General features: G+C 42.6%; 1 long non-coding RNA gene across 1 annotated transcript in view; it reads right to left on the reverse strand.

Moving 5' to 3' along the window:
• The window catches only part of LOC121673594, a 272,596-nt gene extending 255,781 nt beyond the window's left edge, over nt 1-16,815 (reverse strand). The window contains exon 1 of the long non-coding RNA XR_006019254.1: nt 16,511-16,815. This is a non-coding gene — a long non-coding RNA (uncharacterized LOC121673594). The remainder of the gene's footprint in view (nt 1-16,510) is intronic.
• Between the last annotated feature and the right edge of the window lie 681 nt (nt 16,816-17,496).

Below are 17,496 nucleotides of genomic sequence, written 5' to 3' on the forward strand. Positions count from 1 at the left end.
TGAAGATGTATGGGGAAACAGTGTTAAAAGCTTTGCTGAAGTCAAGGTAGACAACATCCACCGCTCTCCTCTCATCTATCCAGCCAGTCAGTCCATCCTAGAAGCCTATCAGATTGGTCAAGCATGATTTCCCCTAAGTGAATCCATGCTGACTATGCCTCATGACTTTCTTTACTTCCACGTGTTTAGAGATGACACCTAGAACAAGTTGTTCCATCCCCTCTCCAGAGATGGAGGTGAGGCTGACTGGCCTTTAGCTTCCTGGATCCTCTTTCTTGCCATTTTTGAAGACTCTAGTGACATTGGCTTTGCTCCAATCCTCACACGTTTCTCCTGTGCTCCATGACCTTGGAGTGTGGCCTGATCTCAGGCACCTCTCCTATTCTCCATCACCACCAAGAGTGCCTTAGCAATAACATCTGGCAGCTCCCTCAGCACTGGTGGGTGCATCCCATCAGGATCCATGGATTTGCAGATGTCACGTTTGCCCAAAAGATCTCCAACCCCATCCCGCGAGAACAAGGAAAAGTCTTCCTTACTCCAGATGTTCTCTCTTGCCTCCATGGGCTGGGATTCCTGAGAGCTGACCTCAGCAGCAAACACTGAAGCAAACGAGACATTCAGTAACTCCACATAACTCTGTATCCATCATCACCACAGCACCCACCCCATTCAGCAGCAGGCCCACATTTTCCCTTGTCTTCCTTTTGCTACTGATGTACTTGAAGAAGCCCTTCTTGTTGTCCTTGACATCCCTTGCCAGATTTGATTCCAAACGCACCTTTCCATAATCTCTACTACACATCTGAAGCTGGACAGAAACACACTACATGTTTGTGAGTGCAGAAGCATGGATTTCTGCAGGTAAAAGGGTTAAGCATGTTCAGTTTCCCATATTTCTTGATCAGCTGATCCTAGACAGGAGCTCTAAAGCCTGCAGTCCAATTCTGGCTTCAAAACATTGCCAGTTTGCCCTCGCTGTTTGGCAAGAAACAGCAAAATTGTGTTAACAGTTTCTTTCAAGAATACATGTTAGTAAAAGCCAAATGACGGTTGTAATGACCCTGATGCATTTCTCTCCTTAGGGCTTTTTTGTTTAGAAGCCGGTTGCCGCCCACGAAGAAAAAGATCATTCTTTGTCATGAACTCTCCCATCACCCTGAGCTTTCCCCACTGCCACCAGCACTATACCTAGTGAGAGTAAAGTAAGAAACCACCTCCTATTCAACAAAGAGCTACTCCCACCTGGGACTATAAACACCCAAGTATACATTAAAGGCCTGAAACAGAGCTTGCTAAAATCCAAGGAGTCCTTACATCAATTTTAACAGGCTCTTGGTCAGGTCTTGAGAGACTATGTTTATGAAATCATTCATTTCTTCCCTTGTTTATGTAAAGAACTTTTTTTTTTTAAATCCATGTAGAAAGACTCTATTAGGTCTTGTATCAGGGCAATGGTTTAATCATAAGCTAAATTAAGAAGTGTTACTGTCTGCAGCCAAAAGAAAGAAGCTAAGTCTGACACAGCACCTGTGCACTGCTTCTCTAGCGCAGCACTGACCTTGGTTGACAGGAACATGTGCCTGAAAAATGCACCCAAGGGGAAACTCATCACAACATGAACAATCACAGTAGAATGATAAACATCCACACTGCACAAGAAAGCTGCCAAACCCTCACAGCAGCCAGGACTCCAAGTGCATCTGGAAGGAAGTGTACCAAAAGAACACATGTGTGTATGCACAAGTATGTACATATGTGTTTGCACACACTCTCTTGCCCCACTTTGTGCCTAGAGCACCATGTTTCACTTTGTAATAAAATGCATGTGTAAAAATACATTTTTGCTCCCTTATAACAGAGACAACTAAGATTATCAGGTTCCCTACATGCAATCACAACAGAAGGTTATGCTGTCTTGCATTGATTTAATCATCCTGATCCATTCACATATATTTTTCTCCTTAACAAGATAACTGATGTGTTTAGCTTTGAGCAGCTTAGATTTCCTTTTAATAATTAATGATTACATGTTCCCACAAGATCATCAAAGCTGTGAGAAGGCCATAAAAACACATTCAGTAAGAAATAAGTCTGTGTTTCCTCTTAACTAATGGAAGAAACAATGGGTTTTAAATGTTGCATGGATGATTTTCTTGCACATGTGGTCTTACGCAAGATTCCTGCTGTAAAAGTCTAAGGTTGGCAGACATCTTCAAGGATGAACTGAAGAGCCAAAACAGTCTTTATGGGCTCAAATCTGTTCACCCACACAGGTACTTGCACAAGCAATTGCACAAGCACAATGCATTCATGCAGAAATCACTTAAACCATAAAAGATCAGGTACATTTGGTGTTCCCAGTATCAGAATAAGCCCCTCTGCAAAAGTGTTGGAAATGCAGAAATGGCCTACTGTGCCAATGAAGACTGAAAACAATTCTTGCTTTCTTCTATCATCTTTCATCTAAAATATTTTCTGTCTCCTGCCACATCTAGCTGTCCACAGACCAAGAGTAATGAGGGCAATAAAAAAAGTTGAAGGTGCTTAGTTCTATATTTGTAGCAACACAAGCAAGATTGCAAGAAATCCATTTTTTCTGTACCTGTATGTCAACCACAGGAGATCCATATCACTCTTGTATGAAAGAGACTTGGAAAAGAGTTGCAGCTCTGGTGAACTGTATGGATATTCAGGGCTTAAGCATAGGTGTAATTGCAATCTGCCTGTAAGAATGTCTGATAAACTTCAATTTGGAATGATTTCTGACACCTTTTAGGTAGCTTTCACATTGCAAGTGCCAACTCTGCTTAAGATGTGTGAAACCCTTGATGTGGCTAGAAAAAGATGTGGATCAGCTCAAGCAGCAGATCCTGCAGGGTGCTGAGCCACTAAAGTGCCTTCACAATCACTGGTGGAGTGCATTCTTCCCGCTCTTGCCCACATGTGTGCATTGCAGCATTTAGTCATGTAAACGTGGGAAGAAACAGTGCTTGCATTTGTTTTTGTTTCAAAGACTGACTGTGCCTGCAGACTTGCCAGAGCCAGATGCTGTAACTGCATAGTGCTATTCTGCAAGATGGGCCAGAATCTTCCAGTCGCTGGGTGTGGTGGGTGCGAGGTCGCCTCATTAGCTGTTTGAAGCTGCGTGGGTAGTTTCCATTGTGGTCTAGCAGCCATGCAGGACACACCCATAGAAGCTGGGTAAACTGCATGCAGGAATTAGCCCACGCTAAATTCCACTCTTCCACAGCTGGATTGCTACCCCTACTCCAGCAAGTTAGTTAAAAGCGGGATAGGTACATCTCCAGGGAGAGGAGATGGGTGAAATACTCAGACAGGAGGCCCTTCTTTCTGCATCCTATAGCACAGAACACCACCCTGGTACTGAAGAAAAAAGTGTAAGTGGCTCACTTGAAATAAAGGTGAGTTTAGTAGGGATACAGGAGGCAGATCTGCTCAAGAGAGTGTCCCAAAGAAAGAAAACACCAAGCTTTCATGGTTTCAGCCACCTAAGCTGGAAGTTCTGGAAACCCTGAGCGTAAAAGGAGTAACTTCCTACTAAGGGTACAGAAAACATGGAAATCCCAGTATTTTCCAGACTTTCTGATTGCTGAACAGTAAGAACAGATTGCCAGCTGGGAGCTTGGAAGCCCTGCAACAGACTTCCAGTCAGCCCACAGAGCAGTGCTGCCAGAGCACCACTGATAGCACGTAGCTCTGCAACTACTCTACAGAGCTGATAGTCAGAGTCACCTGTCAAATGCCATTTTAACTGAGAAGCTGCAGGAATCAGAAAGCACATTTATTTCAGAAATAAATGTTTGCTGTTTCCAGCAGGAAATTATGGCAAAATTTCTGGTTGGCAGAAAAATTTCTTTTCATTTCCCAGATCAATTTTGACCAAAACCTCCCCCAACAGAAAAAAAAAAATTAAAGAAGTTTTCCCATGAACCAGAATTTCTCTTCTTCAGCCGATTAAAATCTGTAAGAAGTGAAAGGGAGAAAAGGAAGGAGGAGTACTGTTAACCAGTATAAAACTTCTCAAGACCTTTATATTGCCTGACTTGTTTTCCCATAGTCAGAAATGTTGATACCAGGAGGAACAACAGCAATTTCTTATCTCCACCTTTATATGAGCTGAAATTACCAAGGCTTAACAAGTTACCACATGTCAGCTGAACCAAGTTGTCTTTATGCATCCTCAGCCCTTAAGTATTACAAGACAATGTGGTTTAACATAACCATTTTTGTTACTGGCTAAACCAAGTTTCATTGCCTTAAATATGCCTCAGTCTAAATGTATAAACACTTACTATGTTTTACTAATAGAATATCTCAAGTTGGAAGGCACTGACATCTCATTAACCTGCATCAATTTGGATATATATACAAGAAAAGAAGCATAATTGATTTGCAGCATCATTACTTTGCTGTGGTACTACAGTGCCAGTAGGAGCAGCACATGATACTAAGGCTCACAGCTCCCTAATTTAAGGTCCCTTCCCAGGCCATTCTGTGATTCTATGATTGCCTTACACAGTAAGTCGGAGCAACAGCAGTTACTCTATCAGTTATTAATTAACTGAGATAATTAACTAATAATTAATTAATTACTGGTGCTATTTACCCAACTGTTTCAGATCAAACTTATGTCTGAGTCTTATGAGAAATCTCTTCCAATCACAAAATGTGCCACAGATCATTATCTGAGCACATCACTCTTTTTAATATAAGGATGTGCTGCTATGCCCAGTTTATAGATTCAAAGGGGAACCATATTAGGTAATCTAAAGGTCATACAGGAAATCTGTGGTGTAGCAAAGCCTCAAATCTACAGACTTTTGATACCTCCTCAATGATATCTCCTTTGGGACTACAGTCTGTCTCAGTTTCCCAAGTTAGTTATCAGCAGTGTTAGCTTATGAACATTGAAAATAATGATATGGCTCCTATTGCTATCAACAGGAGCTTTGCAACTAATTTTAACAGGAATAGGCTCTTCGAATTCAAAAATCTAAAAATACTGCAATGCTTCCCTTATATTGCAAATAAAGCAGCAGATTAGTTAGTAGTTAGAGGGACTATATATATATGTATGTACATAATAATAGAAATATGTATATTTACAATATGTATGCTGTTGTAACAACAGACTTACGTTTTACTTCTGTAGCCAGGAACAACCTGCAGACCTGTGAAACATCCTGCATCTGACTTCTGCCTTGTTTACTTTCTCAAGGTCTCTGTTAACTTATCTCTCAGTCCATAAGATTCCAAGTCTGATACAGATTTCAAACTGCTACCACTTAAAGGTAACTGCAACCATTTAAAAGGAACAAATAGCCTACATATATGGAAATTATTCTATATTTTTATCTTAAAATAGATATGAGGGGGAAAGGTACATGTTTCAACATTGAGGTCAATATATAAGAGTACTAGTGGACCGTCCAACAGGACTGTCAAATGTAAGGATCAAATGGTTTGCTGTGATTAAGGACATGCTCACTTCCCAGCATTTACTGCAGTTCTGGCAAGTCGTGAGACAGCAGACTTTAAATCTGTAACATGACTGATAGAAGTGTTGTTTTTAAAGGTTGAAAATGTTTTAGCACTAAATATTAAGTCACTCGGAGATTAGAATATGTATGGGATCAATTTCTCACCACATTTCATCAGACTTTTATGCTGTGAAAAACAGTGGGGTTACTCTGGCATAAAACCAATGCAATGGAATGGAGACTCATACCTGTGGTCACTAACATGACCCAGTGGTATATACAAAAGGATATGGGGGAAAAATATTAAGAAAGGGTGTCAAAGCCCAAACATGTTCTAAAATTACTTTCCAGTATGACACTAAGTAAAATCAACATTGTTTTTTGATAAACTTTGGTAGTATTGAGTGAGTCTATGAGTCTCACTTTTCACGCATCATTTGGACTGCAGAATTTATGTCCATATCAACTACAGAAAGTTGCACCATCTTGCCACCAAGATGCAGGTGTGTCTGCAGTAGGACAAAATGTGACACAGAGGTCACATGCCGTGCAAAAATACAGATGGAAGCAGATTCCAGCAAAAAGCCTGATATCATTCTAGCTGTTAGGCTGTGCTGTCTCAATTTCAATTCTCTCTCAGACACTTTCTTACTGAATCCAAGACTACCTTTTGAGTTTTGCCCTTGGTTTATGTTCTCATAATAATTATGCTCATTTAATGTCAGAGAAGATTCATGAAGACTGTGAGAAGATAGGCCAAGCCATACAGAAATTTCTGCGTTAGACAAGGCTATGAGAAACAAATCATGGAAGATGGTAGTCTGGAGAAAAATGGCTTGGCAAGTTTAAATGAAGGCCTGGAAGTCACAGAATTATAGAATCATTTGGGTTGGAAGGACCTTAAAGCTCATAGCCTTCAGCTAGAAAATTCATTTAAATCAACCAAAAAATGAGAAGGTCCACATTGCTCTTTGCTCCTCTGGGTTTGTTTTCCTCCGTTTAGATCTGATCTGCCTTTGAGCTCTTTCTGCCAAACTCTTGACAAGTTTAATTTTGAAAACTCACAACAGCAAGGAAGCTTTTAACTGTTTTTATATTAATCTACTTCAACTCATTTTTATCTAGCTAGAGGCAGGGTTTAATCAATTACAGGTTCTTTCTCTAAAGAAGGCCTCAGCTCAACCTAACCACAGTTTACACTGTGGCCTACATTACCAAATTCCAATGGCATTTAACTTTTCAAGGTCTTTCTTTAGAGTGGTAACACTGAGTTTTACATGATACACAGACAAGGGTTTAGGAAATGCCAGATGGTTACTCCTGAAAGGATTTACTGATGGACTACGCCACCACTAATGGAAAACTGAAGAGCACACTTAGCCAGAATGTTGTCAGACGTTAGGATTTCTCACTACTCATCACACACACACAAACAAAAAAAACCTCTTTCATGCTTACTGGGAAGCTCCTGGAAGAGCCCAGTTCTGCATTCCCTGCAAACCCCCAAATTCCCTTGGATTTCACTAATAATTTTGAGTTGCACAAGCATAATTCCCTCTCCAACAAGTAACTTCTGCCAGAGCCACAAAAGGCATGACTCTCCTACAACTGTTAGCCAGAAGATTTAGCGTTTTTGAGCTCAAATTGTCAAGCTATTCTCTAGCTCTTGTAGTTCCAGGTTCAATTCCTGGTAATGATTAGGACAACAGTTATTTCACGGGGAACACAGAATCCACCTCTAAGTACTTCAAAAATTCTTAATATAGAGGTACACCTTTAGTTTTATTTTAGTGGGCATAAACGTATACCCACATGCTCTCTCAAGATATGTTTGGGGGGAAAAAGAGCATTGAAAACTGATTTATAAGAGGAGATGAGGATTAATAATAAATGGTTATATAACACAAAATGGCACATAATATTAGGAATCATTAAGTGCAATAAAAGCCAGATGTCACTGTGTCTATAATAACTCTGCAAAATTCTACTTGTCTGTTACCTCTGGGGTTTTTCTTTTACATATACACTTACATGTTAAAACTTGCAATTTCCATGGCAAAGACGAGTCAAAGAGCTTTTATGTCTGAGCTTATGAGGTTTGATAATTTTCTAAATTTGCCTACCATAAAACACATAACTTCAAGCAGATGACTCAAAAAATCACATAATATTATCTGTGTATGTATTTACAGCTTGTGTTTCAGAGGAAAAACACATTCAGCAAGAGAATGACATCTTTTCAGGGATTTAAACAAAACACACCAAAAAAATCAGAGTTGAATTAAGGCTTACAAGCAGGAAGATATACAGCAATAATTGCATAACAACCTCCCTGATTTTCTGCATTGGCTCAAGGAAGCTCGCTGTATGAGCACACACTCTTTGGTACACTGTAGCTAAACACAGAAACTGCTTAAAATCCCAACTCTGGAAAAACTCTGAAAAAAATTAATTTGAAATTCTGCTGCAGTCAGTGGGACATGCTTATCCATATTTATATGCTTGGCAGCAGAGGACCCAAAAGATCTACAGCAGGTTCCTCTTTGCCCTTGCACATTGAGGTCCTTTCAAATCCCACCAACCATTTACAGAGCTCCGGCTCTCAGCTGAATAAAATGCTTACAATAATCTGGAGTGCACAGTCTAGACAACCCTCATCCTGAGAACATATTTTCTACCACAGGGCACCAAAAGTCTTCAAAAAATTATAAAGAAGTAGAGAATTTCCTTCCCTTTGGAAAGAGTGGGGTCCATTCCATATGTTAGCTTGGACTCACCCTATCAACTGCTTTTTGCTATCTTCACAAAATGTATTAAGGGCCTAATATCATACTCCATTCCTACAGTGATCAACTTCTACAGACACATAAGTTATCAAATCTTAGTATGTAAACTGTTACAATCCTTGTTGTCAAGAGCAGTAAAAGTCTACATGTTGACACGTTTAATCAAGCTGAAAATTATAATCTAAAGCAATAGGATGACTTGACTTCTGTCTTCATAGAGAAGAAAGTGCAAACTCTTCTTTTTGCAAAAAAATAACATTTACTGCTGATATACAAATTTTAAGAACAAAGAGTATGAACAAGCAAAAGCTGTCTTACCAAATTCTCTGACAAAGACACAAAAAGGAAATGCCAAAATGCCTTACATTAATAAGATGCAGTTTCTGACAGGCAGTTAACTATTTTAAAATCGTAGAACCATAGAATGGGTTGGGTTGGAAAGAAGCCTAAAGAATATCCAGTTCCAACCTCCCTGCCATGGGCAGAGACACCTATCACTAGACCAGGGTGCTCAGAGCCCTATCCAGCCTGGCTTTGAATACTTCCAGGGATATGGCACCCACAATTTCCTTGAGCAACCAGGGTCACTACCTTCATAGTGAAGAATTTCTTCCCAATATATAATCTAAACCTGCCCTCTATCAGTTTAAAGCAATTACCCCTTGTCCTATCACTCCATGCCCTTGTAAGAAGTCCCTCCCCAGTTCCCTTTTCAGCCCCTTTAGGTACTGAAGGTACCTAGATAGAGGTCCCCCAGATCCTTCTCCTTTCAAGGCATGAGTGATGCTGAAAACCATGAGACTGACTTACCTCATTTCCCTGCATAGTACAATCTGTTTATTCTACAATGGGAAAATCCCTTTTTTTTTAGTCAACTTCAAAGTTTATTTTGGTGCAAGATTCCCCTCCGATACAGCAATGTGACCACCTGACGTAAGCTGGAGTGTGGTAATACACTTCCATATTGCCCTTCCTCCTTCAGCATCTTTTGCAATGTATGCTGTTCACACGCCAAATGCTCTTTCACCGATAAACTCTTTATTGAGAAACTAGGTAAACTGGCCAACTATGTGTACCAATTAAAGGTAAAACAGATAAAAACTGGCTAGAGGAACACACAAGCAGAGATTTATAACAAGAGAGAGGAAGATTGCTGGAGAGGCAAGAGAAGGGAAGAAGTTAAAAATGGTCTCTGAAAATTAGAACAATTTAATTTGTGTCTGTATACATCATGTGTTTACATTTCACCATGCTAATAACAGGATCCACCAAGAAACAGTTTTGTTGTATGAGGAGAGGCTCCAACAGTTTTGCACAGGACTCTGCTGGGAAAGCTTGTCCAGGAAAGGTCTTCCCCAAGACCCCTACCAGAACCTGCAAGCAGTTTGTAACTTGCTCCCTGGCAGAGCTCAGACACTCACAAATTGAGTGACAGCTGGGCATGGTTTTATGGAGCCTAGCAAGGCCCACACAGCGCAGCTGGGTGCCTGTATCCCTTTGCAGACCTATCCACTAGAATTTTACTCAAGTTTATACAGGCCATCTGTGTAACAGCCCAAGTGACAATGCCGATGCACTGCCACCCACCGCACCAGTGACTGAGCAGCAACGCCGTCTCGCTCTTTTCAACCACCTTCTGCCACAGACCTCTGCACTATGAGCCACTGATTCAGAAACAAAAATCCATGCAGGGCCATTTCTCATGGAAAGCAGAGTTAAACACCGTGGGCAGCAATCTGTAAGGCAGTGCGGGTCTGAGAGGCAGATGCCCTAGCAGGGGCAGATCTGGTACTGGTTAGAGAGCCACAGCCTCGGGTACATTTTGAAAAGCTTACATATTGCACAGCTCCTTAGCTACTCCACACTGTGCTTCTGTACACTGCACTATAAAATCTCCCAGTGCAGTAGGTGGGCTGGCTATTTTTAAAAGTGTTTTGGATGAGTTTAGGCTGATTATTATGCCTCTTTGATTCTCCTCCTTTTTGCAAAAGAGACTGAGTTTTGACTCAGAAATAAATACGTCTGGCAAAAGAAAACAAAGTCAGGCTTTATGTAAAATTTACACTGAACATAAACCTAAGTCTAAGTACGAGGCAAATCATTTTGATAAGTGGTTAATAAGTTAATAAGGATACTATTCACCAACCCACTGCAGTTGAACATTATAGTGATTTATAATCCTCTGGAATGTTTTTTACTGGTGTATTTATAACTGCTTACACCACATGGTCCTCACATGGCTAACCAGCTCTGCAGGATCTGTTTGTTATTTAAGAAAAGCATATTAATGAAATCTTAACATAAAGTGAGTGACCAGAGAATATAGTGATGGATATTATATTTTATAATCCATACATGAACTAAAAAATTTACCAGACCATTCTTTAAATAACTGTTAACCTATTGAGCCAGCAGCAGTAATTCATGCATATTAAATAAACAAGAAAGTAAAGGTTACAATGGAAAACTGTTCTGTTGCTGTAAAAGTGGAACCTAGTGAGCTCCAAAGCTCACAAGATGCTGCTGAATCCATTCTTAGGTTAAAGAGTTTGAAGCTCAGCCTCAGGAAGTGTTTTAATTTGAATTTAATTTAATAATGAAGTGTCTTATTAATTCTTCCTGGCCAAGGTTAGAGAAGGATGTTGTATGCACTATCTGTGTCCTTTGTCATGCAGCTGGCAGCAATGCTGGACTTTCCTAGGATTCTGCAGGAGTAGCTAAGGAAGACCTCACCACTTCTCACTACAGCAGGCACTCAGTGTTCAGAGTGCACTCCCAGTTGCTGCAACAGAAGGGTTATGAACTCTTGCACTTCCACAAGTCCATTTCAAACAGACTTTCAGTGCCAATAGTCTTGCACAAAAGCTTGTTTACAGATTAGGAAAATGAACAGAAAAATAATGCAGTTGCTCTCATGTCAAAATTTAACTGGACTCCAAATATTTTAGGATCCAAGGTCCTACAATTCACATCCAAATATAGACGTCGACACATAAGGAATAAGGTAATTTTAATACAAAGATAATTCCTAGAACATTGCTTGAGCTTTATTGACTAGTTAGAAAGACAAACTAAACAGCCAGCTTATCCTGGAAAGCATGAGACCCTTTTTCACAAATGACTGTGATCTGTTTAGTGGGACACAAGACTGGACTCAGCACTTCTAAACTGCATGCATCCTTTGGGTCTGAACTTTGGTTACCTTCCTTGTCTCTATTCTTTTGAGATCCAGCACTAGCTGTATTAACAGTTTTCCCTAGTTTCACCTAGGTGGCTTAATTTTGAACTGGAACAGAGCAGAGGAGAGTTGCTTGAACAGCAACCCCCAACCTTTAACCATACAGCAACAATTAACAGCAACTTCTGCCACCACCGCTTTGCACTGAATAGAGGTCTCTGAACAAACAGACCCTTGCACACCAGCCCCAGGAGCCTGAGAGGCTGCAGAAACATCAGTAAGAAAATGCACAGTCCAGAGTCTGACATGAGCTGTGTGGACTAACACAAAGTTACATCACAAGCCCAAAAGAAGTTTGAACAAAGTGCAGCTACAGGCAACCCCTCTGTTCTGTTTCCAGATCAAATAATAAGTTGGTTGTGGGTTTGAGCACTTCTGTTTGTTTGTTTTGCATCTCTTTCTGAGACCCTCTTTGTCTGACCTGAGTGTACTGCCAAAAGTTCTATCTGGACCAGTATATTTCTCACTGCAAGTGCTACATCAGCAACTTAGCACATTGGAGAGCTTCTTACTAAATTCAAATTTGCCCTTGTACTTGGAGGCGTATAGCATGTACTTGAGAGCATCACAGGCATATCAGTTTTTCTCTCTGTGTATCCAAGGATGACGTTGCAGGGTACAACCTAAATCATCCCACTTGCAATGTAAATAGTCCAGCACTACTTCCCCTCTATACACACTAAGTACATCCCTAAGGCATGCAGTCATTGCAAAGCTTGCTGCTGGTAAAGACGAAATGCTGACCCACAGTCCTAGAGCTATTGTGGGAACATGTTCGGTCAAAATCTGGTATTTCTGCAGCACAAACATACCCTGTGTGTTTATACCGTGCTTGGAACATTTTTATATGGTTCTGCATCATTTTGCAAAGTAGTAAAGTCCTCCAGGGCCACATAAAATCTCTGGAGAAATGGGGGGAAAAGGCAGGAATGGGGGGTAGAAAAAATAAGAAATTACTCGCAGTAGTCTGTGAACTTCATGAATCTATTACAGAAACCCCAGATGCCAAATTCAGTATAGAGCTAACTTCCAGCACCCATTACTCACCCTGCTTTTGCAACATGAGTAAGTCATGTGTGGAATAAGATACTGCTCTGCATGAGACATCCATGGTTTAGTATAACCTGGATCACACCACATGAGGGATTTTCTGTCCCAAAAGCAAAGAAGAAAATTGAGTGAAAAAGAAAGTAGAAAAATATAACAGTGTGAAAGTTCCAGGTAAACAATATCAGAGGGACAAAATATGAGTTGCAGTTACATATATATACCCTGAACTCTGATTTCAGAGTAGATACACATACCATGTTGTTGTCAGGCATTTGCCATGGGGTAGATGATTTTGTTGGACCTTCTGGAGGGAGGAGGGAGAACGGGTGGTCAGATATTTTTTATCATCTTTAAAATTACTGGAATTTCTTTCCAACTTTGTTTCAGCTGCAGCTTAGTTTCTTCCAGTGTTCTAAGCATACCTTACCCAACGTGTGGGCTAGGCAGGCTTTAGAAATTGAAACAAAACAAATTAGGAAATTACCTCTTGCTTTTTCATTCTGTCTTTACTTTCTCAATCTTTCACCATTTCACACAGATTCCAAGATGTATCCCCACTGAGAAATGCATGGCATGTTAAATAAGGAGTAGTTTGATCAAATAACAGACTCAGAACACAGCTGTTTCCACGGTCAGTGGTCCAGTCTCCTTCTGTCCCATCCCCTCACCAGTCATTCTTATGCGAGCCCCACATTTCCTATCTTCCTTCTGTGGTCTCCAAACACCCTCTTCTTTCCCTTTTCCTCTTTCACTTGCTTCTTTTCCTCCTGTATACATGAGGACACCACCTCCACTATCATACTCAATCTCTCAATAAAAAAGGTGACATTTTATATCAAAAATAAAAAACTAAGCAATTGGGAGTAATGACAAAGGAGGTAAGACTTCAAGAACAATGCACCAAGGAAGCAAAAATGTCTATACTGGGCTAATGTAATCTCTCTGTCCTGGCTTAATGACAAAAAAAACCCAAACTGAAAACATTGTTTGGAACCTAACCTGTTAAGTTCTTAAAATTTCCATCAGTTAGTGGTTTGGGGATTTCCTGTGTGGCAGCTGGCATCCAGACTACCATGCTCCGTATCCATACATAAATTTTCTCAATTAATTTTTCATTGCCTCCCATTTTGTACTTGTGACAAACAGTAATTAATTGTCATTTGAATGTTTGTACAGAACTAATACACAATGCTTCCATTAGTACCCTGTATGACTGCTGACATACCACATCCAATCCATACAGCCATAAAGTTTTGTTTCACATCCAGTCAGTAGTCACAAGCTGATATTATCTTCCACAATAAAGCCAAAACAACTATCGTTATATCACATTTATTTTCTAGCTTCAAGCAAGTGTATAAGGGCAGCTTTGGAAAATATTCTCAAAATACCTTTTCCAATTCATTACTCTGTAGTGCCAATGGTCATGTAGTGCAAATTAACTTGTATGTTTTTGGATGTAAGCCTGACAGTGAATGCCAACCACTGATTTTCCACAGCCCAGACTACACACATTCACAAATGGTTGTAATACTTATAATAATGCTTTGTTAAATGGCAAGTTTTAAGAGGGTTAATGTTGCCTTAAGAAGATCAGATGAACAAAGTAGTCACTGTAGCAGTTTTAGCCTACTTTTCAAGAGTTACTGGACAACATGTGGTATACGTACATGCAGAACAGTGCTTTTATTTGGAAACATGATTTTCAAGAAATTTCAAGTTTTGTTGACAGTTTTTCAAGAATTTGTGTAGTTTCTGCAGCTGCATATCATATGGTTTTCAGAATGGGTTGACTCAGACACACCCAAGTATTCTTGTAGGGCTCTGTTATTTACAAGCCACTCTGTTAAAGGCAGTTATGATTTGGCTATACTCATTACTTTGTTTTCATTGTCTTCACATGCTTTCACGTCTTTGTCTTGATACTGCTATGCTTCCTAGCAACATGGAGAAACTTAAGATTTGCTCCTTCAAAGAATACATGGCCCCAACCCAAAGAGTCCCACTGACCACAGTGAATTTTTGTTAAGGTTAAACAGGCAGAACACCATCAAGAGCAAAAGCAAATTCTAAATCTGAATTAGGGGGATAATATGGCCTATACTTGTAATTTTCTGCAACAAAAAAACTTTCAAAGTGGCTGAAATTCTGACCTTACTAACAACACTGACTAACCCTCTATGGACTATTTCACCAATAAGGTTCCTCTGGCACATGCACCTTACAAGTTAATTCACTTCTGCTGTTATTTCTAATTTGAGAGCCAGTTGCCTAAAAAATTATCAGAATGTCTATTCCTTAAAAATAAGTATTAAAGAAAGGTATGAGGGATGGAGAATCCTGAATATATAAACTCAGAAGCTTCCAATTTTTCATGCATCTGACACAATTTTCTTAATGGTTGCGGCATAGTTTACTAACAGGGCATTTGTCTTTTTCATTTATTTTCTTTCCCTCTTTTTCCTTTAAATTTGCAGCTGCAAATCAATGCAAACTCATTCAGAGATTACCCAGGAGAAAATTTCTATTTTGTAAAGTGAACCTTGTGCTTTTGGGACCTCTCTGAAAACTTTTAACAATGTTACACCCTTGGGCCTTTCTGTCCTCCAATTCCTAGGTTGAAAGCTTGCATTTTCACTAGCTGCCCTTTTTAAGTATGCTTTTGTAAAACTGCACTGAAGTGAAAAATGTTCATGAAGAACTTTGGTTTATTATTTAAAATAGCAAAGGTAGCTCTTCTGCCTCAATCCTGGCATCTTATAGTTTGTTTTTTTTGTTTTTTTTTTTTTTTACATTTTGGCCAAAAATATCAATAAAATAAAGCAATTCCCAGTCTCCTATGTTACAGCCAGAAAACTGATTACATTATTACTGGATAACATCACGTCTTTGGGATTAGGCTGCTAGCTGAGGTCTTATTATAGTAGTGAATTCAAACTACCATGGTTAGCAATGTCAGCATTTCAATTATAATAGTCTCTTCCTCCTCCTCCTCCTCCTCCTGTCTTTTCTCAAAGGGCTGAAATTTGGACTTAAAGATGAACTTAAGGTTGAAGGACTGACAACATAATCCATGTCACTAAATCCATGGCTTATCATTTTAGCACATTTCTGACAAGTAGCTTTAGAGTATTTTTAAGTACAGGCCCGACTTCATGCCTTCATCCTACATCCGAAACTTGAGCGTATATGCAGAGTATGTAGCACTCATTACCATTACCTTTGTGGCTTGAGCTTCTCAATAAATGAACTTTTAATAATCTCTTCATTTTAGGGAGCCACTGGTTTTAAAACTATGCGTCCAGCTGACAGCTTGGACTGAAAGATGTGTGTTGCTACAACTTCGCTTCAAAATTCTGTTTCAAAACAGGGATGTCATACACAAAGTATGTTTCTCAAAAGCACTGCTGGTGCTGAGCTACGCAGTGTAAAGAATCTGAAAAGACTCCACCTGGGAGGTCTGATCAAATGTGGGAGACCCGCTGTAGACTCGCCATGAAGACGTCTCCCATACGTTTTTGCTGGGACGTGCCAGGAGGACTCCATGGAAACCACAGGCAGCTAAAACCCTGCCGCGTGTTTGCCGAGCAGGGCAGAGCACAACGGTGATGACACCGACGCTGCCCGTCACTCGGACTCCGGGTCCCTGTCCCGGTCTGCGCCCCGCATCCCCTCCCCGCCCCGCGTTAAGCGGGCTCTGGGCTGTGTTTGCCTTTGTCCGTGTGAGGGCGGGCGGCTGTCCCCTGAGCACACGCCGGGCGCACCTCGGGGACAGCGCGGGGCACATCGCCCGGGCTGCACTGGGGGCCACGGCCGGGGGTCGGCCCAGCCCCGGCCCGCCCGCCCGCACCAGCCCTGGCTCCGGAGCGCAGCCCCGCCGGGAAAGGGGCACGAGGCACGGCCACCCCCTCCCGCGTCCGACGGTCACTTACGTTGGGGGCGGGTGCCGCCGGGAGCGCTGCCGGCCGCGGGGACGGACCCCGGCCCGCCTCCGACAGGGGAGCCGGCCGGGAGGGGGGCGGCCTCCCGTTCGGTGTCGGAAGGGTGAATATTTGCCGGAAACCCGGGAGTTTATTCCACTTGGCAGAAGCGGAGGGGGCCGGGGAGGGGGCATGGGTGCGAGGGGTGGCCCACGGTTCCCGGGGAAGGGGGCGAGGAGCGGGCCCGCGACGTGCCCGCTCCCCGCTCGACTGTCGGATCCGCTACCCGGCGGCTGCCGCGGGCCGCCGTGAGTCACCCCCGGCCACGGCAGCGTCAGCCTCGCCGCGGCGTTGGCATCCAGACGAGCCGCGGCGCGGAGCCGCCGCTGTCCTCGGATGAACCCGGCGGGGCTGCCAGCGCCAGCCGAGTGCGCGCAAGGCGAGAGCCGAGGCTGTGCCGGCGCGGCGGCGTGCGACACCCCTGCGGCGGGGATGGCGGAGACGGGGCGGGGGGCGGGAGCGGGGGGGGGGGGGCAGCCCCTCGCGGCCGGGCCGGAAAGGTAAGCGTGGGACAGGGATGGTGCGCCGGGGGCACGGTCACGCAAAGGGCACGGGGCGGGGGGGGAGGCGCTGCCCCCCGGGCCGCGCGTCCCCGAGGCGGCCCAGGGCGCGGGGAAGAGGCGGAGGGGGTCGTGGGGGGCGAAAGCCCCTACGCTCCAGGCACGGGGCAGATGGCTTCCGACAGTGGGGATGCTCGTCGGTGCGAATGGCAAACCCCACTCGGGCCCTGCCCTGTTAAAAAAAAAAAAAAACAAGACAGCATCCTCTGCCCCGCGGCGCAAAGATCCGGCTCCTCTTGGGCGAAAGGTGCCTCGCTGCCCAACAGCCTTATCTCCCTTCTCCTGGCCGCGGGGAGGGGCAGGAAATCATCGGGGCAGCTGTCGGCAGCTGCTGGCGATGTCTCGAAAGCCACAGGCAGGGTCACGGCCGCTGCCGCG

This window comes from Corvus kubaryi, unplaced genomic scaffold, assembly GCF_017639235.1.
Source record: "Corvus kubaryi isolate FWS band 111438036 unplaced genomic scaffold, C.kubaryi_AGA036_p1.0 66, whole genome shotgun sequence".
Taxonomy (NCBI): domain Eukaryota; kingdom Metazoa; phylum Chordata; class Aves; order Passeriformes; family Corvidae; genus Corvus; species Corvus kubaryi.